Source organism: Lissotriton helveticus, chromosome 2_1 (genome assembly GCF_964261635.1).
Source record: "Lissotriton helveticus chromosome 2_1, aLisHel1.1, whole genome shotgun sequence".
In the NCBI taxonomy this organism is placed as follows: domain Eukaryota; kingdom Metazoa; phylum Chordata; class Amphibia; order Caudata; family Salamandridae; genus Lissotriton; species Lissotriton helveticus.
This window is the reverse complement of record NC_136059.1, coordinates 2,104,328,549-2,104,352,686: the sequence shown is the minus strand read 5'-3', so window position 1 is coordinate 2,104,352,686 and position 24,138 is coordinate 2,104,328,549.

Here is a 24,138-nt window from a genome sequence, read left to right as displayed (position 1 = left end):
ATTCCACGCGGCTATTCCGATGATGCCGTGTCTCTGGATACCTCCTGGATGGCTGCTGCTTGTTCCTGTGCCATCAGTTGTGGGTCCGGTTTAAGAGACCTCTTGGGCTCGTGCCGACGCCCTACTCGTTGCCAGCCATCGTCAGAGGTTCGTGGCGAAGACTTGAGCAAAGGTCGCTCCGAGGGATCATCCTTCTTGGAGTCTTCGTCTAGGTTTATTCCCAGTAGTGCGCATGTGTCTTGCAGGGATCGGAGCTGTTGCAGGGCCCCGTTCCATTTGAAGATTATCCGAAACGGATGGCCCCACGAGTAGGGAATGCCTTTGTCCCGCAAAAAGGTAGTGGCCGGTTTAAAAGCTTTTCTCTTCTGAAGGGTGATGGCCGAAAGGTCTTGGAACAGTGCCACAGGGTGGTCTTGGTAGCGGAGGGGTTGCTGCTTACGGGCCTCCTGTAGTATACGCTCCTTTAAGGGGAAGTCTGGTAGGAACGCCAGGATGTCCGGGGGGGAGCAGGCACTCGGCACGCCAGGCCTACTCTGTGCACCCTGTCGATGCGTATGTTGAAATCTTCTCCTTCCCCCAGAATGTCCCTAAATAGGCCCTGCAGGAAGAGAGTAACATCTGTCCCCTCCGCTTTAAGTGGTACGCCCCGGACCCTTATGTTATTTCTCCGGGACCGATTTTAAAGGTCCTCCGCATGCGCTTGCAAGTCTACCTGCTGCTCCTTGAGGCGCACCACTTGCTGTTGCAACTGCTCCACCTCCTCACTTCTAGACTGGTCGGACTCCTCCACCGCGGTTACTCGTTCTCCCAGGCCGTCCACATCTCTACGTAGCTCTCTGAACTCCCCGGCCATGTCCTGTTTCAAGGTCTGGAAGTCCTCTCGCAGTGTATTAAAAAGAGTCTCCAGGAAGGATTTAGTGATGGGGGCACCCTCGTCATCTGGTCCCGTGGCACTCTTTGGCACCACCGGGGGCGTAGGGCTCTTTTCTCCTTTAAGGGCGCTCTTCCCCAACAAGTCTGTTATCGTGCGCCCCGTTCGGCGCTGCCCCGCTGCCATGATGCCGATGTGTACCGTCCACAGAGAGCCTCAGGTCGACCCCCGCTCTAGAGGAGGCGGAGCTCGTGCGGTGCGCCCCAGTGGCACCTGTGGGCGGGCCCCGGTTCTCCAGCCTGGATTCAAGTATGGGCGCAGGCCGCTCCCCACGTCCCTCTCGTAGTTGCCCCGGCTCAAGGCCTGTAGCGTGTTGCTGAGCGTGGCCTCCCGCCCTATCCACGGGCTTCCTCAGCTGGTCTCTCCCAGGGCCACGGGCGTTACCTGCCCCGCTCTGCTCCGCACCCTGGGATGGCACCTCAGATGTTGTCGACTCCCGGTCCCCTCTGTGTTGCTGTGGGTGTCTGCCGCCTGTCACTCCCAGGCCCCGGCGCAGCTCCTCCAAACCTGGGGTTCGGCGCCCACGCTCCTCGCTGCCGGATGTGTCCTCCTGCCTCATCCGTGGACGCGCTCACCGGGCTTCAGCCGCTGTCCCTAGGGGCATCGGGCACCAGCGCTCCTATCTCCGTTGTCGCAGATGCTGAGTACACCCCGCCCTCGTTGCACAGTGAGGGGTGTGCACTTCCCCGTGCCCCGATGTCAGGCCCACAAGCCGGGGGCTCGAGTCACGCAGATCGTGCGGCCAGGCGCGACCCCCAGCTCCTTGTAGTGCGCACTCACCGGGCTGCCAGCACCAGTCTCTGCCGTGTGTCGTACTGCCTCCCCAGCTGCCTCACACACCGGGCCTTCAAATGTTGCTGGGGGTGAGAGCCGTCTTCCGTGAACGAGCCCCGGCACCAGGCCCCAAAGCCGGGGGCTCGATTTTCGGCTAGCCCGGCGGTGGCGCCGGCCGCTCGCGATCACCTTCCTTGGTGCTGGGCGAGTTCCTGGCGGCCGGGTCCTTCACCACTGCCCGTCAACTGTTCCGGAGTGACCGCCCACTGGTGTCCTGCGTTCCCTGCAATCAGGGAACCACTGTCCTTCTCCGCCGGCGGCCGCCCCCTCCGTGCAGCAAATGGCGGGTCCCGTCTCCGCCGAGGAGGGGATCCCGCTCGGGGCCGCTTCTCGGTCTTTGCCGGCCACAGGTGATAGCGAGGGTTGACCCCTGGAGTTCTGGGCACTAATCGCTCTTGTTCTGGGGGTTGCTCTGGGGGGTTAAGGGCTAGTGAGTGGTCAGGACGGGGGACTAGGCCGGGAGCCTCACACGCCCACGTCCATCTCGGTCGCCATCCTAGCCACGCCCCCCATCGCCATCTTGGCCACGCCCCCCCAACCTGTATTTTAAAAAACAAAACTCATTCATTCAAGACCATATTTCTTTTTTATTTTCACAACACATAAACTGATGTCTACAGAAAAATAATTGACATTTTAAAAATGTACTTGCAGCTATTATTTCAGTTGGAGATATTTTATTACTCATAATTATATATTAGTGCAAGGGAGTATTGCAGCTATTGTTTGTATCTAGTACTCATGTAATATTTCAGTTCAAATTTTCATTACTGCGGAAAACCCTGGCCAATGCATCAAGGTGATCACTACTGATACTCTTGGATGGGGTGGTCACTTTTCATTACTAGTGACTTTTGTTATAGAAAATATTGGTGACCCTTGTACTAACATTCAGTTGTTGTGAAATAGGGCTTTGAACGGGGATGCCAGAAAATCCCACAGGTGTATTAACTTTACCTGAGAAACAACACGATATTGAGGGACTACTATCTTGTTACTTACTCTCAAATTAATCTCAAATCAATCACAAATTGATAAACTTTTATCCTGTATTCCATCCCCTCTTTTAAGGATAGGAAGAACAGGCCTATTACATACATTAGAGGAAACTCCCTCAGAGCGAGTAAAGAAACCAGGGACGGTCTCTCCCTGTCTATGCTTACAAGCAGGAAGGAACGTCCACTCTATTTTCCTTGCTGTAACCATTGTTTTTATATAAGTAAGTATGTTACCAGGCAGATATAAGCTGACATGTTTCTGACCAGGCTTCCTATCCCTATCAGCTACTATTATGGCAGCCCAATCTCTTCCCAAATCAACGGCATGATCCTGTTTCCAGGTAAGTCGTCACATATCTGGTGGCAGGATCATACCAAAAAACATATCAATCTCTGCTAAGGTCATGGTGCAGGGATCAATGGCTGCCTGTACATCATCATAAAATCCTCTAGGATTTTTCCTTGTGTCTGGTAAGAAGGCTTTTAAAGTGAGTACATCCGTCCTTTTCCAGGGCGTATATATCCAATTAGAGAAAAAATGGGTTCAAACATTGGGACTATTAGGGTCATCATTATCTACTTTCCCTCTTTCAGGAATAAACTGTGGCACAGCTTCCCTCATAGGTCTTATTCAGGGAGAGGGAGAGAGTTCATTACGATATCCAATTATCGTTTCTATGGCAGTATTAACTATCTGAGACTGTTGATTAATAGCTCTAACATCATCTGGCAATTCTGTCCTATACTCATCTCCCATTGAACCATGAATTGATGAGAAAGCTTATTTATGAGACAAAAGAGCTCGCCTTCAGAAAAATCCAAGAATTCAAGGGGCGGAGACAGATACAGGAAGGATGGGATCATCAATCATTTCAGGGGCAGTGAGTGGGATGGAGTGCAGTGGCTTGGGATGGAGGGGGTAAGGAATGTACCGGTACTGGCTGGAAAATAGGGAGCTGGGCAACCGCGGGCAAAGGAGGGGGAGCCGGGGATACAAGGGGGAACAACATTTGGTGGTCCATGGGGAAGAGATGTTAAGAGTACATATGGGGGTGGGGGTCGTTCTATCAACAAACCATCAATATCTAAGTCCACATCTTCTTGTTTAATCAATCAATCAATCATGGTATTTGTAAAGCGCGCTACTCACCCATGAGGGTCTCAAGGCGCTGAAAGGGGGGTGGGGGGGTTTCGCTACTGCTCAAAGAGCCAGGTCTTGAGGAGTCTTCTGAAGGCGAGTAGGTCTTTGGTCTGCCGTAGGTGGGTAGGCAGGGTGTTCCAGGTCTTGGCGGCGAGGTAGGAGAAGGATCTGCCACCGGAGGTTGTTCGTTGGATGCGGGGGACAGCGGCAAGGGCGAGGCTGGTGGAGCGGGGCTGGCGGGTGGGGGTGTGAAAGCTGAGTCTGCTGTTCAGGTAGGCTGGTCCGGTGTTGTGGAGTGCTTTGTGTGCGTGGGTGAGGAGTTTGAAGGTGATCCTCTTGTCGCCGGGGAGCCAGTGTAGGTTTGTCAGGTGGGGGGTGATGTGGCTGCGGCGGGGGACGTTGACGATCAGTCAGGCGGAGGCATTTTGGATGCGCTGTAGTCATCGTAGGAGTGCTTTGCCGTAGTCAGCCTGCTGCTGACGAGGGCCTGTGTCACCGTTCTTCTTTTTTCGGTCGGGATCCTCTTGTAGATCCTGCGAAGCGTGCGGAGGGTGTTGTAGCAGGAGGAGGAGACGGCGTTGACCTGTTTGGACATGGAGAGGGAGGAGTTGAGGATGAATCCTAGATTGCGTGCGTGGTCGGTGGGTGTCGGTGCTGTCCCGAGAGTGGTCGGCCACGAGGCCGAGGGGTTGGGTCTAGGATGAGGACCTCCGTCTTGTCCGAGTTCAGTTTCAGCCGGCTGCTCCTCATCCAGTCGGCGATGGCCTTCATTCCGTCATGGATGTTGGTTTTGGCGGTGCGTGGGTCCTTGGTGAGGGAGAGGATGAGCTGAGTGTCGTCGACATAGGAGATGATGTTGAGGTTGTGGTGGCGGGCCACTTGTGCGAGGGGGGCCATGTAGATGTTGAACAGCGTTGGGCTGAGGGAGGAGCTCTGGGGGACACCACAGATGATGTCGGTGGCCTCAGATCGGAAGGGTGGGAGGCGGACGCTCTGTGATCTGCCGGAGAGGAAGGATGTGGTCCAGTCGAGGGCCTTCTCTTGGATACCGGCTTCTTGGAGGCATGTTTTTAGAGTGCGATGGCAGACCGTGTCGAAAGCGACCGAGAGGTCCAGGAGGATGAGGGCTGATGTTTCGCCATTGTCTAATTGGCGCCTGATGTCATCTGTGGTGGCGATGAGGGCAATCTCGGTGCTGAGGTTTCGTCTGAATCTGGATTGGAACGGGTCCAGGATGTTCTTGTCTTCGAGGTGGCGGGTCAGTTGTATGTTGACGATTTTCTCGATGACCTTCGCCGGGAACAGGAGCAGGGAGATGGGCCGGACGTTCTTGAGGTCCTTGGGGTCCGCCTTGGGCTTCTTGAGGAGGGCGTTGATTTCTGCATGCTTCCAGCTTTCCGGGAATGTCGCTGTTTCGAAGGAGATGTTGATGACCTTCCGTAGTTGGGGGGCGATGGCTGCGTCTGCCTTGTTGAATATGTGGTGTGGGCACGGGTCTGTCGGAGATCCTGAGTGGATGGAGTTCATGAACTTGCATGTCTCGTTGTCGCTGACGTTGGACCAGGAGGTAAGGCGGTTGGCGTTGTTAGTGTTCGGAGGAGGGGTGGAGTCTGGCATGGTCGGGTCGGTTGTGGTGTTGAAACTGTCGTGGATGTCAGCGATCTTGAGGTGGAAGAAGATGGCCAGTGAGTGGCACAGTTCCTGTGAGGGCGGGATGTCGTTGGTGTTGGCGCTGGGGTTGGATAGTTCTTAAACGATGCGGAAGAGCTCTTTGCTGTTGTGTGCGTTGTTCTCCAGGCGGTCTTTGAAGGAGGACCTCTTGGCTGATCTGATGAGGTGGTGGTGTCTGCGGGTGGCGTCCTTGTGGGCTGCGTAGTTGTCTGGTATACGTTCGTGGAGCCATTTCATCTCCAGTTTCCGGCATGCGCACTTGGAGGCCAGGAACTCGTCAGTGAACCAGGTGGCTCTCTTGCTGGCGTGGCTGTTGGAGGGTTTCTTCAGTGGGGCAAGGGTGTTGGCACAGGTGTCGATCCACTGTCTGAGGTTGCGGGCTGCGGCGTCTGGGTTGGTGGGGTCGCTGGGTGGGTTCTGGGAGAGGTTGGTGAGCAGCTGGTCTTCGGTGACTTTGCTCCAGCCACGGCGAGGCAGCTGTTGGGTGCGGTGGTGCGTGGTTGGTTTTTTGAAGGTGAAGTGAATGCAGCGGTGGTCGGTCCAGTGGGGTCCGGTGGAGTGGTCGAAGGCGACGTGGGTGCTTGTGGAGAAGACGGCGTCCAGCGTGTGGCCGGCGGCGTGGGTGGGTGCAGTGACGAGTTGTCTGAGGCCGAGGTTGGCAAGGTTGCCGATCAGCGTGGTGGAGGTGACGTCGTCGTTGTTCTCGAGGTGGAAGTTCAGGTCCCCGAGGAGGATGTAGTCCGTGGCGGCGAGTGCGTGGGTGCTGGCGAGGTCGGCAATGAAGTCGCTGAACTGGGCCTGGGGTCCGGGGGTCTGTAGACGAGCGTTCCTCTGAGGGTGGTGTTGGGGTCAGTGTGGATCCGGAAGTGCAGGTGTTTGGTGGCGTTGACGGTGTCGTCTGCATGGGTGGTGACCTTGAGGGTGGACTTGTGGACGATGGCAATTCCTCCTACGATGCCGTTGGCGTGGTCCCTGCAGGTGATCTTGTAGCTGTCTGAGATGGCAATGGCGATGTCTGGTACAGAGGAGTCTTTCCACCACGTCTCGGTCAGGAAGGCTACGTCCGGGACAGTGGCGTCGAGCAGGTCCCAGAGCTCGATGGCGTGTCTGCGTGCGGAGCGGGTGTTGAGGCGTATGCAGCCGAGGTGGTTGGGTCTGGTCCTTGATGGTTTGGTGGTTCTGTCGCAGGTGAAGCTGAAGCTGCGGCAGGAAAAGGGTCCGTGGGTGCGTTTCGGGGTGACCTGGTTGCAGCGTTGGTCTCGGCCGGTGTTGAGAGCGTGGAGAGAGTTGGTGTCGTAGCTGAGGCTGGGTATGGTGCGGTGGGGTGCGTGGGGTCCAGGGGTTCTGGCGCGGAGCGCGGTCCAGGCGCGGACGGGTGCAGACGGGCGCAGACGGGCTTGCCTCTGGCGCGCCAGCGGTGCGGCCGCGTGGTGTCCTGCATTAAGAAGGGTTGGAGGGAGGGAGGAGCAGCTGGGAGGCGGGTGGCGGGAAGTGAATGGGAGAGGAGTGGGGCGGGGCCGCAGGGGACGCAGCGGCGGGAAAAGAATGCGGGGAGTGCGGGGAGCGGGGCGGCGAAGAACTAAAGGCACAGCAGAAGGAAACAAGCAACAAAACACAGGCAACAGTTATTTAAGCAGCGCACAGAAAAACAGGCAACAAATACAGGCAACTGTCACTAAAGCAGCGCAAAGAGAAAATAGGCAACAAATACAATACAAATACGGAAAACAGTCACTAAAGCAGCGCACAGAGAAAACAGGCAACAAATACAATACAAATACGGGAAACAGTTACTAAAGCAGCGCACAGAGAAAACAGGCAAAAAATACAATACAAATACGGGAAATAGGCAGCAGATCAGACCGAATACTTACCGCCCACCACCACTTGTTAGACTTGAACTGCTACTGTTGGTCTAAGTATGTATTCCTTGGGGGGCGTGGCCAAGCAGCATGGCCGACAGGACTTGAGCTCCTTCGGCTCCCGACCGGCCAGCCATCAAATCCTAAATTATCCTGCCCAATACCGCCCACGGTGGTCCCCCTTGTGCTGCCGGATCAGTCAAAGCTGTGGGGGCACCCAGAGAGAGAGAGAGATAAGGGTGGTGCATGGGAGCGGCCGTGACGGCTTGTGCCCGCCAACCAGGTCGCCTGCAGCGAGGCTGGGGACGGCACCTGAACCGGCCGGAGGTCCGCGTCGGCCTTGAGGACAACGGAACGTTTGTTTGTGCCCGGTGACTTTTGTGACTGCAGGGGGTCCCTCCTGCCATCGGGGGCCTCCTGGACATTCCTGATCTCGGCTTTGCTTTTGGAAGTAAGGAGTTGGGCGATCCTGGAGAGGCCGCGCGGTACGCCGGCGCCTGCCGCGGGGGAGCTTGCTGACGAGATCTGCATCGGCTCGGGGTCTGCAGGGTGGCGGATCCCGTTCTACTGGCTTGATTGTGCACTGCTGGCTGGGGTTGTGCGCGGGCCCTGGGGGAGTCGGTCCCTCTTATCTGTCCAGCAACATCGGAGACTGCCGGGGAGGCGCCCTTGGGCTGCTGAACCCTGGGGAGGTGGGCGGCCCCACTGGGGGCATCACGGAGCACCGAGGATCTCCCTGAGATGAGCCTGGGGTTCAAGCCTTCCATTGCCTGATCCGGGCCCTGGAGACCGCAACCGGGGTGCACGCCGCTGTTGGAGCCCTCTCACTGCTCTGTGAGCTGGCAGCCTCTCCCGCTTGCTCTGGAGTGTGCAGTGGCTCGGGGGCTGGGCTGTGGAATGATCCTGGACAGGGGTCCTCGGTGAGTTGAGCTCAGCGGTGGCTGCCCGGGGGGGCCTGCGCCGGAACCGGCTGGTCCTGTGGCATTGAACTCTTGGGGCAAGTAACATTGCTCGCTCCACCCTCTGGGTGGAGACATCCTGGACTTCCCTGTTGGTGCCTGGGGGCCATCTAGCAGCTTTGGGAGATACTGGGGGGTGCGCTGCTGCAGACGAGAGGAGGCTCTATACTGCGGAGGCTGCCTGGACGCAGAAGATTTACTCTTTGCCACATGTGGGGAACACCCGTCTGGTCCCATCCCTTTTCTGCCTGCCCTGTCCGGAGGGTCGAATGGATGCCGTGCTCCCCCGGAACAAGGTAATGCAGAGCGATTTCTGGAAAACTGGATAAATGCTAGACTATGCCCTTAGGGACTGTCAGAGGTCTTTGTTGTATAAAGAGCCCACAGGGCACTGGTACCTCCGCCACCGCCAGGTGCTCCCCCCAGGGCCATCATTGCCACATTACTGAACTATCGGGACAGAGATTGTATACTGAAAGCGTCAAGAGAAGCGGTAGACCTTACTTTTGACAATGTTAAGGTGTCCATTTATCTGGACTACACCCGCCAGGTGCAGGAACAAAGGAAATCCTTTCTCGGCATCAAGCAGAAGCTGTGTGAACTCCACCTACAGTACATGTTACTGTACCCTGCGAAAATCAAGGTAATAGCGAATGGGAAGACCCATTTCTCTGACTCTCCGGAGGAGGTATGGGAATGGCTTGAGATTAGGGGAGAGGCCCTCCCCCAACACAAGCAGAGGGGATCTCGGCATACCTGGGGGACCAGACCTCCTGGGAGGTGCTGGGGCAGGTGTAGGAGTCAGCTAGCGGGCGCAGCTCAAGCGGAAAGACAGCGGATCATGGTGGGAGATGTCGGTGCCCTACACGTGGAATCATCGGACTTCGACTACCCTCCCCCACCGGCTGTGACAGAGACTCCTGAAGAGAACCTGGTACCTGAAACGCTTCTATCGACTACTCATGTGGTACCGGAGACGGTCTTGGACTCACTGAGACCCAATACAGCACCGTCCTGAAGTTGATATCCTTTTTTGTTCTTTTCTCTTTTTGTCTTTTCTCCTATTGTTGGGGTGGAAGGGCTAGACTTGAGTGGACTAGTGACTGTCACCGCACCGGGACTTGGGAGAACTGCTTGTTGTAATAGAATGTTGATGCAATCATTTGGCGGAGCTTATATATCATTCGGCCATGACAGGCCAAGGATCCATATGTGGGCGGGGTGGGATTTTGCATTATGCCATTGGGCGTCTGGCTGAGTCGGGAGCTGACATGGGGGTGGGGGGTTTCCTTCTTATTTTGTAGGACAGTTCTGTCCCCGTTTGGGCTAATGGGACAGCTGTGCACGTCCTGGTACCAGTATGGGAAGGGCATCTCTGCATGTTTTGTTGAGAGTGAATTGCTCGTGGGAGGGTGTTTCAGGGTGGGTTGGTGGTTTTGTTCAGGCATTGTATGTATCGCATTTAGGGCACAGGGCTTAGGTGGCTACACAGGGCACGTAACGCACAGGGATTGGTTACCACACCATACATGGTGTTTAAAGTTTTAAGCAGGATTGTGAGGGGGCTGGGAACATGCACCAAGAGATACAGGGTCCTCTCCTTTATCCGAAGGCATCAGGTTTCAATAGCATGCCTCTAAGAACACACCTCATGGATGAAATGGCACAGAAATTGGCTAAAAAATGGCGGGGACAGGTTTTCCACTCTTCTTTCTCTTCTTATGTCAGAGGGGTCCTTGTGTGGGTGGCCCTTTGGGTTCCATTTGCCATTCAATATGTGGAGGCCAACATCCATGGAAGGTATCTGCTCCTTAGAGCTAAACTAGATGGAAGGGATGTGGCCATAATGAACACTTATGCTCCAAGCACCAATGACCCAGACTTCTTTCATTCTCTGCAGGAGGTCCTGGTATCAGATCTGGAGGTGCCACTGCTCTGGTTGGGGGATTTTAATTGTGTCCTAGACCATGTCCTGGATAGCTTCCCACCTCGTACTTGCACGAAACCGAGGATGACAATGAAACTCTGAAAGGTCATGGGAAATTTGGGAGCCCACGATGTATGGCGCCAAACACATCCAACCCAGAAAGTGTACATCTGCTTCTCATCCACTCATAATACATACAGTCGCTTAGATAGGATCCTACTTGCAAACCCGGATGCAGACATGTCCCACGAGGTGACCCACCAGGCGCGATTCCTGTCAGATCACTCCCCAGTAGCATGTGTGGTTAGCTGGGGGACCTGCTGCTTCGCCCGAGAACTTGGAGGTTGCCGGCGGAGATCCTCGAGGACCAGGTAGGGAAACATCACCTAGAAACAGTCATAACTGACTATGTAGACTTAAACTGCGGTGGGTCGGATTTGTCACAGGCCACGAAGTGGGAAGCCCTGAAAGCGGTGGTGAGAGGAGCATGCATAGGCCTTACCTGTGGGGTTCAAAAGTAGCTCCAGCTAGAGCTGCAGGAGGAGGAACACCCCCTCTTTGAGGTACAGACATCAGAGGCACCTGACGCAATGGAGAGGGAGGAGGAACATGGAATTTGCGAATGCATTCATGACATTTGGGATAGGCTCGACAAATACACCCTCACACAGTATAGACAACGTCTTCATAGGGAAGAAGATAAATCCGGCCGCCTTTTGGCCTGGATTCTCTGCCGGGAAAGCGCCCCAGCCGTGATCTTGGCTCTTCGGAAGCCCACGGGAAACTTGGTGCACTCCTAGGTGGGACTACTATTTCATGTCTCATCTCCAGTTGGTTTATACCGCAGACCTCGCAATTAGCGAGGTCTCCTATCTTCCTTACCGCTGTGACCTCTCCTTACGATTCATACCTGAGCAGGCACAGAAGGAACTTGACGAACCCATAACGCTGGGTGAGGTACAATTCACCCTGCAACACCTATCATGAGCCAAAACTCCGGGGAGTGAGGTTCCCCCCTGAATTTTATCCGCCGTTCGTGGGTACTTTCCCCGACTCTTGTTGCAGGTTTATCTCTAGGCGTTTGAGCACAGAGATCTCCCTCCAAGCATGACGCAGGGTGAAATATGTATGATTCTAAAACTAGGTGGGGACGCCCATGAGCCCTCATGGTAACGTCCGATCATGATGATAAGCACAGATGTTAAAATCCTTTGTAAACTCTTGGCCTCTCGATTAGCGCCGTACATGACTCACTTGGTCCATGAGGACCAGTGTGGCTTCATACCAGGATGTAACACTGCTATGTATTTGCGACGGCTGAACCACATTCTACATGAGGTGCGGGACCAGGGAGGAACACTTGGTATTAGTATCTATTGACATCGCCAATGCATTCGACACGGTGGACTAGGGATACCTTCTTGAGGTCCTACGCGCTGTGGGGTTGGGCCCTAACTTTTGTCGATGGATTTGCATCCTCTATACAGATCCCCGCGCTAAAGTAAAACTAGGGGGCACGAGTTCAGAAGAGTGGCAATTGGGAAGGGGTACACGCCAGGGGTGTCCTCTCTTGCCCTTATTGTTCGCCCTGGCCATAGAGCCCTTCGGGGTCCGGACCACTATGGAAGAATGAGGAATTAGAATAGGGAACACGAGGCATATTATCTCCCTATATGCTGACGACACCTTGTTTTATTTGGCCTCCCCTCGGGATGCCCTGCGGGCACTGCTGCACCAGCTAGATTGGTTTGGGGGGGGTCTCTGGATTACGACTTAACCGCAGCAAGTCCCTGATCTTCCCGCTGGCGGGGCTGGCATCGATGCCCCTGGAGGACCTCCCAGACCTCGGGCTGCATTGGGAGCGGCAAGCGTTTTGCTACCTTGGGATACAGGTGGCCCCGACGGATGCACAGGCTATAGCCCATAATGTAGACCGTACAAGCGCTTTGTTGCAGCAGTCGGTGTCATTTTGGAATACCCTCCCACTTTCATTGATGGTCAGGTTAGCCATCTCTAAGATGGTTATGCTTCCTAGGACGCTGTACGTACTTCAGAACTCACTATGTCCGTTGTCGCCACGAGTTTTCAAAACTCTCAACACCTTACTTACATCGCTGCTTTGGGCGGGCCGACGAAGTAGGGTAGCCCTCAACACTATTGTTCGTAGCTATGAGGAGGGCAGTCTGGAAGCTCCACGCTTCGACCTGTCCTATTACGTGGCGCAGCTACAACCTGCGGCACACTGGTTTTCTGACGCGGGTAATTGGGAGAAACGCCTCCTCTCCGGGAGGGTAGACACTCAGACGCTCCAGGAAGCTCTGATGCAGGGCAGGGGGGTCGGACACGTCTCTTCCTTATATTGTAAGGCACACAGCCGCTATATGGCAGCGGTTTGTTAAGATGGTCTTAACAAGGGCACCCTTTCACAGGGAGTTCCCGATCTGGATTCTGGCCCCCTTCATAGATATGGGGAAATACATGTCTTTTCAACCTTGGCGGGAGGGTGGATGTGAGGTTCTTGCCAATCTCTTTCCCAACTAGACCTTCATCACTTACGAGCAGGCAGAGGAGAATGTTGGCCTTGGACAGGGCCAATTCCTGCATTTCAGAGGAATTCAGAATGTTGTGGATGTCACCTGGCCTCAGTATCTCGACATCCAACCACTGACACACACATTAGATACCAGACTCTCCTGCGGTGCCGGGCGCAAATTGATTTCACTCTTGTACAAAGTGATAAAACAGGACTCACCCCCCGGGTACCGCCGTCTCGGACGGCCTGGGAAAGGGACCTTGCAATCCAACTAGATGATACACAATGGGCACCCATAGGTTCCCTCACACGCTTAGTGTCATGCAACGCCAGGTTTAAGTTAATGCATTTCAACTTCCTACACCGAACTTATTTAACCCCGGTGTCCCTAAAACATATCTCCAGTGACAGGGGAGATAGCTGCCCTAGATGTGCCACGGAGAAGGCGGGTTTCTTACACTTGGCATGGGATTGTCCAATGGTCCAGCAGTTCTGGATAGAGGTGGTGGGAAGGATTGTAGCAACCGCTGACCTTCGAATGATGCCTGAACCCATGTATTGTTTGTTGGCGCTGGTCCAGAAGCCTAAGAAAAAGAAATTCCCATATAAGCTTTTACAATTAATGCTGGTGCTCGCCAGGCGTAGGCTAGCTATCATTTGGATGTGGCAAAGGGCCCCAGGCTCAAAGACGTTTGTGAATGGTCTCTAGCTGAAGAGGTCCACATGAAGCTTACCAGAAGGGATGATAAGTTGCAAGAGGATCTACTACTTTGGCCTGACATGTGTGACTCTGGGTTGGCAGAGGGGGGATCCTCTTCGCAAGAGGCAATCGACAGCGAGGAGGGGAGTGGGTTGGATATTGCCGGGGAGTCCAATCACGATGGGGGCGGGAGAGTTGATGCTAGTAATGTATGCAGTATGCAGTGGACTTTAGTAATGTGCCCAGATTCTTCCCTCACTGTGCTATGATTGTAAATGATTTTCTCTTTTCCCCACTGTACATTCCCCTCCCGGATGCTGTCTTTTGCCGTATAAGCCATTGATAATGTCAAAGATATGCCTACTTATACTGATTTGATGCCAAATGTTTCTTTCGTTGTATTTGTAATTTGTAAACTCAAAAATAACGTTTATTAAAAAAAACTATATATTCTTTGGATATCAATAACCTATGCTCTCTATTTAAACATTCCTTTTTCTGCTGAACGTCCTTATCCTTTAATTCCTTATACTTTTGATACTCTGTTTTCATTTCCTGCTTCCTTTGTACCTTCTCTGCCTTGAGCTGCCGCTCCTTCACTTCTTTCCTCCACATATGCAAACTGTCAAACCTTTAACCTTTTTTCCTTTTTTTTTTAATTGTATATTTGTTCCACAATGCATTATACATGATGGGACAAATACCTTATTTGATGTACATCTCAAAATTAGGCATACCTTCTGGTGGTGCCGGCTGACTTGCTTCCAAAATGCTCTGCTTATTGCAGCAGCAACAACAGAACTTCCAGAGAGTGTTAATCACATGCATGTTATATAAGATAAAAGAAACTTATAAACAGAGAGAAATAAAAAATATTCTCATATTTACCTGTAAGAAAATCTTTTAATCAAAACAAATAGCAAGTACAAGTTTCAAATTTTCCAAGCAGATTCCAACAGATACCAAATAAAGGCCAAGGCAGGTACAAAACAAATCCTAACCTAATGAACAAATGAACCGGTTCAATACAGATTTACCTCATGTGTAGTCTTCAACTCCCACCTGTCGATCCTCCCTGATCCAAAAATGACCGTCCGAAGGTCCCAGTAAGGCCATCAGCCCGCAGGAAGATCAGAGTTGGAGAGCTGAAAAATCACCTCGGACCACAAGCAACTCTAATCTCTTCAGGTGGTGCGCCCCTCACCGAAGTTCGTCTTACCGACCCAATCTCCTCCCCTGGTCCGACTGCAAACCTTTGATGGGGATCCACGTTCGGGCGCCAATTTGTAGAGCGGATGAATTTTAATTGCATGGTGCAGGGTCACCACTCTTGCCACGGGTCCTTATCAAGTAAGGAGGAATCAACATTTGAGTGAAGGACAAACTCATTTATTAATCATTCATGAATGGGTCTCCATCCAATGAGCACTATGGAGTTACTCAAGGATGGAGCATACTTAAACGATGGTTACATGGAGTTTTATAGGGAAGATCACAAACAAGGAACGCCCAGAGGTAAATAGAACTTTGGAAAGAACACACAAATGAGGTATGGCAGGAATCAATAGCATCAGTGTCTTGTGCAATTGCTGCGTTTTAAGGCTGAACAACAAGATGTGCTATTCTGATTAGACTTTACTTTAGGATTAACTATAACCTGAAAACCTTTGAGCAAGCTGACTCTGCATGTTTACACAGCCTACAAAGTCCCAACATGCAATTCTTTACCCATGTTTATACAGATGCAGTGTCAAGGGGCTAGAACCAGGCTGAAAGTAGGGCAGAGGTGAAAATGGATAAAGCACAGCTTAATCAAAAAATGAAAGAATCAGATTTTACATTTTAACAGGCAAACATGTTTTAATTTTAGGGAGCAGTTAACAATCTACCAGTATTTTTATTCAAACAACGAAGGTCTTTATACAGACACATTTCCCTAATTTTTTACATAGGCTACACACAGCCATGACTCATGAGGATGAAATCACAGGTTCAGTAATACTATCTTTGCCCAATTGCTCAAGCAAATATTTCAACTAACTTTGAACACAAAATAGCACACTAACTTAGGAGCAATAAGTATAGCATCCAACTGGAAAGTGATTTTGTGTTCAACCCCATATGCATGCCCTACCTTGTAGTCTGACCCTTATTTATACATATACAAGCCTTTCATCTATTTTTCAATTAGTATTGTACTGTACAAGAACCCTGGCCATTCTACAATTCCTAATCCTCCTTGATCTACCAACCCCATAATGTGGTGCCATTTCTTAGCCACTTAAATCTTCCTTCCTTTGTAACTTGAGGAATCCTCAAAGTAGTGATTCATCAACATTTATCAATAACTAAATACAAAAGCATCTTCAAGACCCATTTCTCGATATGACATGTATCAGAAGTAATAGTTGAAGGCAATCCTGGATCCACCTTGATTGTAAGTCAACATTATTAATTTTAATATTTATATAGTGCACCAATATCAGGTGTGTGGATGCTTTACACTCCATTAGAATGAAGCAGGACTACATTGAGATATGCGGAAAAATAAGTCTGGCTGCCAAATGGAGGGCAGGTTTAAGTGGAGATGGGTGAGAAAGGGGAATTCTTTCTAGAATGGCATTACAGAAGTCCAGTTGGGAAATGAGAAGAGCCTTTACTATTATTTTAAGATATTCTTGAGTAATGAGATGCCTTAATTTGTTTTCATGGAGTGAAGGTGAAAGTTAGCCACTCTTAAATGTGCAGGATAAATGTTAAATTTTTGTCAATCATGAATCTCGGGGATTTGGGGCCAAATGTACGACCAATTTTTGCATGCCCAAATGAGTTTGCAACCCATTTGCACATGCAAAAATACCAATGGGTCATGTACAAACCCTATTTAGCGAGTCGTAATTTATTTGCGTCTTGCTAAATAGGATTTGTGGCTGGCTATCAGGAAGGGGCGTTCCGAGGGTGTCCCTTCCTAATAGCAACTCGCTACCTCATGTAAGAATGTTTTGCGACCGTCCTCTTCAAGAGGGTGGTAAAGCAAAAGCACTCGCTAAATATTTCCCCCATATTGAATGCAGGGAGAAATATTTTTTAGGGGTAGGCAGTGGTCCCAGGGACCAGTACCTGCCCTTAAAAAATTAAACGAAAACGTTTCATTTTTTTTTCTAATGCGTTCCGTTTTCCTTTAAGGAAAACGAGATGCATAAAAAAAAGCAGCTTTATTTAAAAGTAGTCCCAGACATGGAGGTCTGCTAAGCCCAGCAGGCCACCATACCTGGGAAGGCCAGCCATTCCTAATGGGCTCTCACATTGCAAGTGCCTCATGAATATTGATGAGACATGCAATTTGCGACCTCATTGGGAATCGCAAAGTGTCTCTGACACTGTTTTTACATTGGCGTTAGCGACTCACGAATTGCGACTCGCAATTTTTCGCAATTTGCGAGTCGCTAATGCCAATGATCGTACATCTGGCCCTTGGTCATGCTGAAAGAAAAGAGGGAACATCTGTTTAGGTTGAGTAAGTAGCAGAGGATGGAATTCTTTGCTCGTTGAAGTTAACAGCAGGGCAAATACATTTTTTCTGAGTTTAACAGTAACAAACTGTCCCCCATCCAAGACTATAGTGCGGATAGGCAAATTTGAAGTTTGGATAGGCATGTCTGGGTCTAGTGGCTCAGGCGCTAATGCATCCAGCTTGAGGAGCTATTTGGCTTGATGGTCACATGTTTAAATCCTGACAGATCCCCTCAGCCATTAGCTCTTCTGAGGTCATTAAAATAAGTACCATTTAATTGGGTAACAGTAAACGCCTATCATTCAGCGCCAAGATACCCCAACGGGTGAAAATGGTCTAACAAATACAGTTTAATCTATTCTCTTAGCATATCGATATTAGGCACAGTTGTGCGTCTTCTGCATATTGATGGAGGTTGACAACCACGTTTTTCAAGATCGTTGCCAACTTCAGCCCTCATTTACAGCATTCTAGTTCACATTTCCATTTGGGCTCAATTCCATAGTTAGAACTAGATTTTCAGCTCATGTCACATCATGGACTTCATTAAACACAATGGTCATATAAACCATACTATCAGAATTCTTGCATACGTTGGCAAATGGCCCATTTCTTTACACTTAGGATAATTTGTTCAATCCAAATTTAGAGCTGTGCACATAATCACGATTCCTAAACTCATTATCATGGGCACATTTAACAAACGTATAGGCTTCCTTCAAATCTTTTTTTCATTCATTAGAATTTGCCATATCATTTGATATAAGGGCGGTAACATAATGAAAAACCATTACAAGCTGCCGCTCAGTTGACAGCAATTATATGTTTTTGGATAAGCAACTAACACTGTATATCCCTGCGACCAGAAGATCCTGATGGACAGAACAGTTTATGTCTTCTGTGATTCGGCCATCAGAGCAAAACATTTTTGTTGTTTCTTTCTTAATCAATCTACACAAATTACCCCTTGCTGAACTAGCATTTTGCGTACTTTTCCAAAATGTTTAGCTTTTCTGGTTCCTGTTCACCCATTGGAGTCACACTGGATTCCACCACAACCTGCAAGCAGGTAGAAACCACAAAAATAGGACACATTGACGACCACTCAAACAATTGCAAAGACTGGTAAAAATCTTTTTTTTTTATTTTTCTCATAATTGCCTGTTCATGACAGTTGGGAAGAGGGTGAATGTAGCACAGCAAATTTTTTGCTGATGTCATTTCCAGGTCTTCACGGGTTAAAACTGATCCCTATTAGATTGGCTGCCTTAGGTACCTCCAGTGAAAGCCCTTGTCCTGTTCAGGGCCACCTATTGCAATGTAGGGGTGAGATAAATCAATATAACCACTATGTTGGTACCATCCAATCTCCCAGAGAGGAACATGTAACAACCCTGTTCAGCTGCTCAAATTTAACTCCAATATGGAACAAGCTTATCTTCTAAATAAGAGTGCTTTCCCTTAGAGCCTTATGTGTTCTCTGCATGAGCATGCAGCATGTGTTTGTCCCTACTACTGAAGTGGCAGTAACTGCCTGCCACGTGCATTTCTGAGCAGAACCCTGTCGCCTTTTAGGACTACGAAGCACTCAGACGACTTTAACAAGGCCATTTGCTTTCAGACAGTGCTTAATTTGTAAAAGAATGAGTGCTGGTGCCCAAAGCTTTGCTCAGAAGCCCACAGCTTGTGCTATTAAAAGTGGCACGCTGAATACCAATACAGCATAGTCTTGAGTCCCCCTCATGCCTTTTTAATAATCCACTATTCTACTTTCCATGCTTCTTTATCTCACTCTTATAAGTTTCTACTTTCTCCCTTTATGATGTTCTGTCCTTCTTTTCGTCTTTCTTTCTCCATGTGATGTTTTTACCTCTCTTTCCCTCGGGCAACGTATGATGAGGAAATATAAGTGCCGGTACCCATAAATGAGTGCTGGTGTGCCCCACCATCAACCATTGGCTCAAATTAAGCCCTGCTTTCCGAGAAATAAATCTCAGGTACACTGCCGTGGTACTTCATATAAATATATGTAACATGTATGTGGATGGATGTTTAGTAGTATCTCAAAAATGATTTGCAGGGTCATTCGCTAACTTGCAATTAGTAATACCCACAACTACTTTAACTGCCTGCAACCACACTTCTGTAAGGTAACTATAAAATTACCCAACATCTCAATGCACAGAATGCTCGTGGTATCCAACGTGTCTGAAATTAAATTAACGGGTTATGTGTGGGAATTACCTGCCTTGGATAGAAATAGAAGACTGCCTTATGGTGGCAACCCAGTAAGACAACTGGGCTTTTCTGAGAGAAAACAAGCTAGAATTCCCCATCTCTCACCTGGGTAATAGAAATATGAGTGGCTTAGAAAGTGTAGAAGTCAGCTTTTAAAGTATTCCAGTGTCATGTGGCTGGTTATCCCTATCAAACGAAATTTAATAGAAAAAAGCGGGAATAATAACAACGTCTGTCGTCAACATCTTATAGTTACCATAGTTGTATTTTCAAGAGGTTCCTTCTTCTCACTTCAAGGATAGTTCAGAACCCTTGGCATGAAGCTTCTTCAATGTATTACATCTGTCCTACAATGTCCATTGTCTTTTTGAATCTTTCAGATCTCAGATCACATCAGGGCTCCAGCAGCCGCTACTCTTAGCGTGCCTTCTGGTTGAATTGTCTGCTGGAGTACGCCTCCAATTTCAGTCCCAGGGTCTTAAACCCTCCAAACAGTCCTATGTCTCTTGGTCTTTGAAAATGCTAGGATTTTTCTTCAGTGAAGATGGCGAACAGCAGCATCAATCCCATTGTACTTCACCATTTAGTGTAAGGACATAATGCAAACAGTCGACTCACATGTATTATCAATGATGAGCACAGACTGTTCAATAAAAAACACTAACAAGACATTAAAGCAGGATACATTAGGCATAAGCATTTCTGTTCGGAGATGCAGGATACTGGAGTACTATATGTTGAGGCAGATTAAAAGTAATTTGTTTGTTTCTGTAAGGAAAATTGTTACAGCACAGCAAACAGAAACACACCCCACTCAAAACACATGCATTTAATGAATGTGTTGTAAACAGAAAAATCTCCTTGCCAGACTAGTCTAAAACTTCAGCTCACCCTAACCAAACGTTGTCAGATCCTCATATGGTACGTGGACTTGGTCACATCTGAGTGAAGGATTCTGTGGCAGAGTTTTTTTTTTTTATATAGCGCGAACTAGACCCGAACCGAATCAGGTATCAGAGCGCTTTACATAGCACCAGTTACGTTACATGAGGACGGACACACATTTATTTATTTTTATTTAGGCACGGGGAGATTAAGGGATTTGCCCAGAATCACAGGAGGTTTTGGCGTCGTTACCGAGACTCGAACCCAGAGGTCGAGCGCCCTAGCCGTTAGGCCAACTCCTCTCCCCTGTTAAAGTATTCAATAAACTTTATTCGGAAGCAATGAGCATCCATAAAAGCAGCACACAGCACAAAATAGGCATAGCATGTACAATTCATAAGATAAAGAATAATTAATGTGCACGAAACAGATTAAAATGTAAATAGCAGCAACATTTATGACAACATGGACCTATGTACATGGAGGACAGATTTTAAAATGGCCACACTGTGCAAGACTGCTTCCTCATCATTTAATAGCAATAGAAATCTGAAAGCGGGTCAACATTGGCCAGTATCAGAACAGTATTTCTTTTAAAGCGGGGTTAAGTAGTGTCTGGTGTACCTAGCATAAAATGTACATAATGCCATACAATTAAGCATGGATTGGCCAGATACATCATCGCAGGGGCATAACTTAGCATAAAGACTATGAGCGAAACCCAGCGGGAAGCAAGCATGTATTTCATGGTATCAGATCTGAAACGAAAAAGCAGATAGTGCTCCCAACAACTGGGAGCCCACCAAATATAATCGGCGGTGCAGTCAGTTTCGCTCATATCAAGATATTTGTTAAACTAAACAGGTAGTGATTATCGTTTCCTGAGGTCTCTCAGATACCTTGAAAATTTGATATATTGAGATAAAATGCTTGCACCTGTCTGTTCAACCTTGTCGTCCCTAAATGGTGAACAAGAGGTTGTTCTGCCAGTGTTTAAGGTGACAAATGGGAACGGGAAGTAGCTGGCATCTTCTGGGGTGGTGTGTGAATGTGGTCACATGTAAGAGACGAAACCACATTGGTCTGCTGAAGCTGTGTTAGGCAAAGCGCCAAGGTGTCAGGATTGTATACACCATCTCTTAATAATCCCAAGGAAATGCACTCTTTGGTGAAGAATATCAAAATAAAGCCAACTTCTTAACTATTCCATATAATATTTGGACTTTATTAGCCTCTGTGTGTTAGTTATGGTAAATCCAGAAAATAGAAAAAATGTAGGACCTTTGCAACAAGTTTCTTTGCTAAATAGTATTAAGGATGGGGGTGCCATATGGAAGTGGCATTTCAGCATGTTGCACAGGGGTATTGTGATTAGTTATCTTGTTCATGATGGTGTACCAAAGGGCCTAGCGTAATTTTACAGATGGGTATTTGCTTGATACAACTGTGTATAGGGAAAGTAATCCAAACACCATGGTGTAGTTCATAATGTCAATCATATGATTCTTATTACTGGCCATATGGTTGTAATAAAAAATATATGTAAGGTTGATTGTAATAATGTGTATGAAAGAAAGCGGGCTCCCATCACTGTCATATATATTCTTTCATAGACAGCCATGGAATATCTTTATTGAGGCCAATTCTATCAGTTCAAAAATCCATATTTGTTCTGTTTCGAAAAGACGATCCTTGACATTGACCTCTTCTAGAAGCATTCTAGTACATTCCATTCCATTAGGTTGAGGATTCTTCTACAGATAATGGGAGGTCAATTTGGTTGTTAATCTCATGCAAAGAATAGTGCTCCAATATTTGTTTACTGAGATCTTAATTTTCTGGGTCATCATTGTGACGTACTGCAGCTTGTATGAACAGATTTTGAGATAGATCTCATTTTTGGTGTTACAGTTGGTGTGTCTAAAAAGTTCCCATTTATTATGGAGTCTCAATCAATTTCTTTGCAATGTTTTGAAAGAGGACACACATTAAAATTTCCACAAGGGAAGTGTCTCGTAAACGGAGCTAAGCCCCACTGTCTGCTGATGGATTCTGTAATATCCAAGTGGTGCGGTCTGGTACGTACTAGGATGCAAATTCTTTGTTCTTTGAAGGCAAAGAGTGGTTTGTACAATGACATTTCCCTGTGTTTAGAATATGCCAATTTTGGTTTATTATTTTCTTAAAGTTCTTTGAAATAAAAGTGCAAGTGGTCACACAGGCAATGGTGTCCTGTTTTTCTTTCTCATTGGTATCTTTTCTTTTACATTGGTCTCTAAAAAGTGTTACTGTTGGTATTTAATGCTCATTTATTTGAGCAATAGATTGATTTCTTAGGTTGTTTCTTTTCTTGAAGTTTCACGGATACATCATCAGCTTGTGAGTCGTAAGTGTGAATTTCACTACAATGTCTGCAAAGTTTGAGGAATTGTACATATGGTAAGTTTCGTCTCAGGGCTTTGGGATAATAACCTTCATACCCGCGAAGATTGTTACAGTCAGTTAGTTTATGAAGGGTAGTTGCTTCAATCATGCCATCAATAATATCCAACGATAGATCTAGGTATGACAAATTATGTGCCGACAAGGTAGATGTGAATGTGAGAGACTGGTCTAGACTGTTAATCCAGTTGCTGAAGAGTTGGACCCCTCCATGTTCCCGTTCCAAATAACCAATATGTAATCAATGTATCTTCTCCATGATGTTATGAAATGACAATGTGGATTGGAATTTGAGAATATATATTTATCTTTAAACCTATACATCTTAAGACATTCTAAGACTCGGAACAAGTGTACTTCAATTGAAGTTACTTATATTTGTCAATATAAGGTTTCTTCAAATTGGAAAATCCTATTCTTCAGAGCACAACAAAGGCATCCCATAACACACACTATGGGTGTTATGTATTCCCAAGCACTTGTCTTTAGTTCCTCAGTTATGGTCAAAGTTGCTGCCTGCGGGCTACATGTCTAGTGTGCTTTAAAGTTGGCTCACTGGTGTGTCTGATTTATTTCGGAGACGATGTTAAGAATATATTTGATATCTCGTACACATGACAGAATTGTTTTAATCATTGTTCTTAAGAAGAAGTCACAAAATAAGGACAAGTTTTCCAAGAGGGAGGCTATTCCCGAGATGATAGGTTTTCCCGGAGATGGCTATCGATCCATGTGTACTGAGGAAGAACATAGAAATATGGAGTATTTGGTTCTTTTTATGTTTACCAAAAATCGGCCTCACCTTTAGTGATCCATCCTGCCATTTCTGCATTGTGAACCATTACTCTGATGTATTTTGAGAGTTTCACAGTGGGATCTTCTATCAAAATTCTGTAGCTATTAATCTCAATGAGTACGTTAAGACATTAATATCTGTAGTCTGCGGTAGACATAATCACTGTGGCACATCCTTTGTTTGCAGATTTAATAGGGATAGTTTGATCAGCACCAAGGTAGTCTAGAGCGTTCAATTCACCATTTGTGATATTGAAAAACAGCTTGCAATGTATAGGGGCAGTGGGTAACTTATCAAAGAAAGGAAGGAAGGCCTGCACTTATATTTTCCAGGGTCAGCACAGAAAAAGTTGGCCTGCACAGTCATTGGAATAGAGACAAGGGACACGTCAGGAGGCCTAGCACAATTGAAAGCACTATTGAGAGACATTAGTATCTCTACCACTATAGTATTTTTTTATTGGCATTGTAAAGTTATAACTTACAAGACAACAGACATGGTCATGAAAAAGGTAATTCCCATTACTGTCACAGGGCAGTCATACAATTATAGCACAGTAGGTCTTAAACATGTAGAAATACCAGGAAAGGCCAATACAATATCAAATAAAGAAAAGAAACAACCAATGCAGTGGCCGGGGAAATGGCCGCAAGGGTATGGAAGATGCTGGGTAAGAGATAAAATGTTATTTGTGATGCCATATCGTT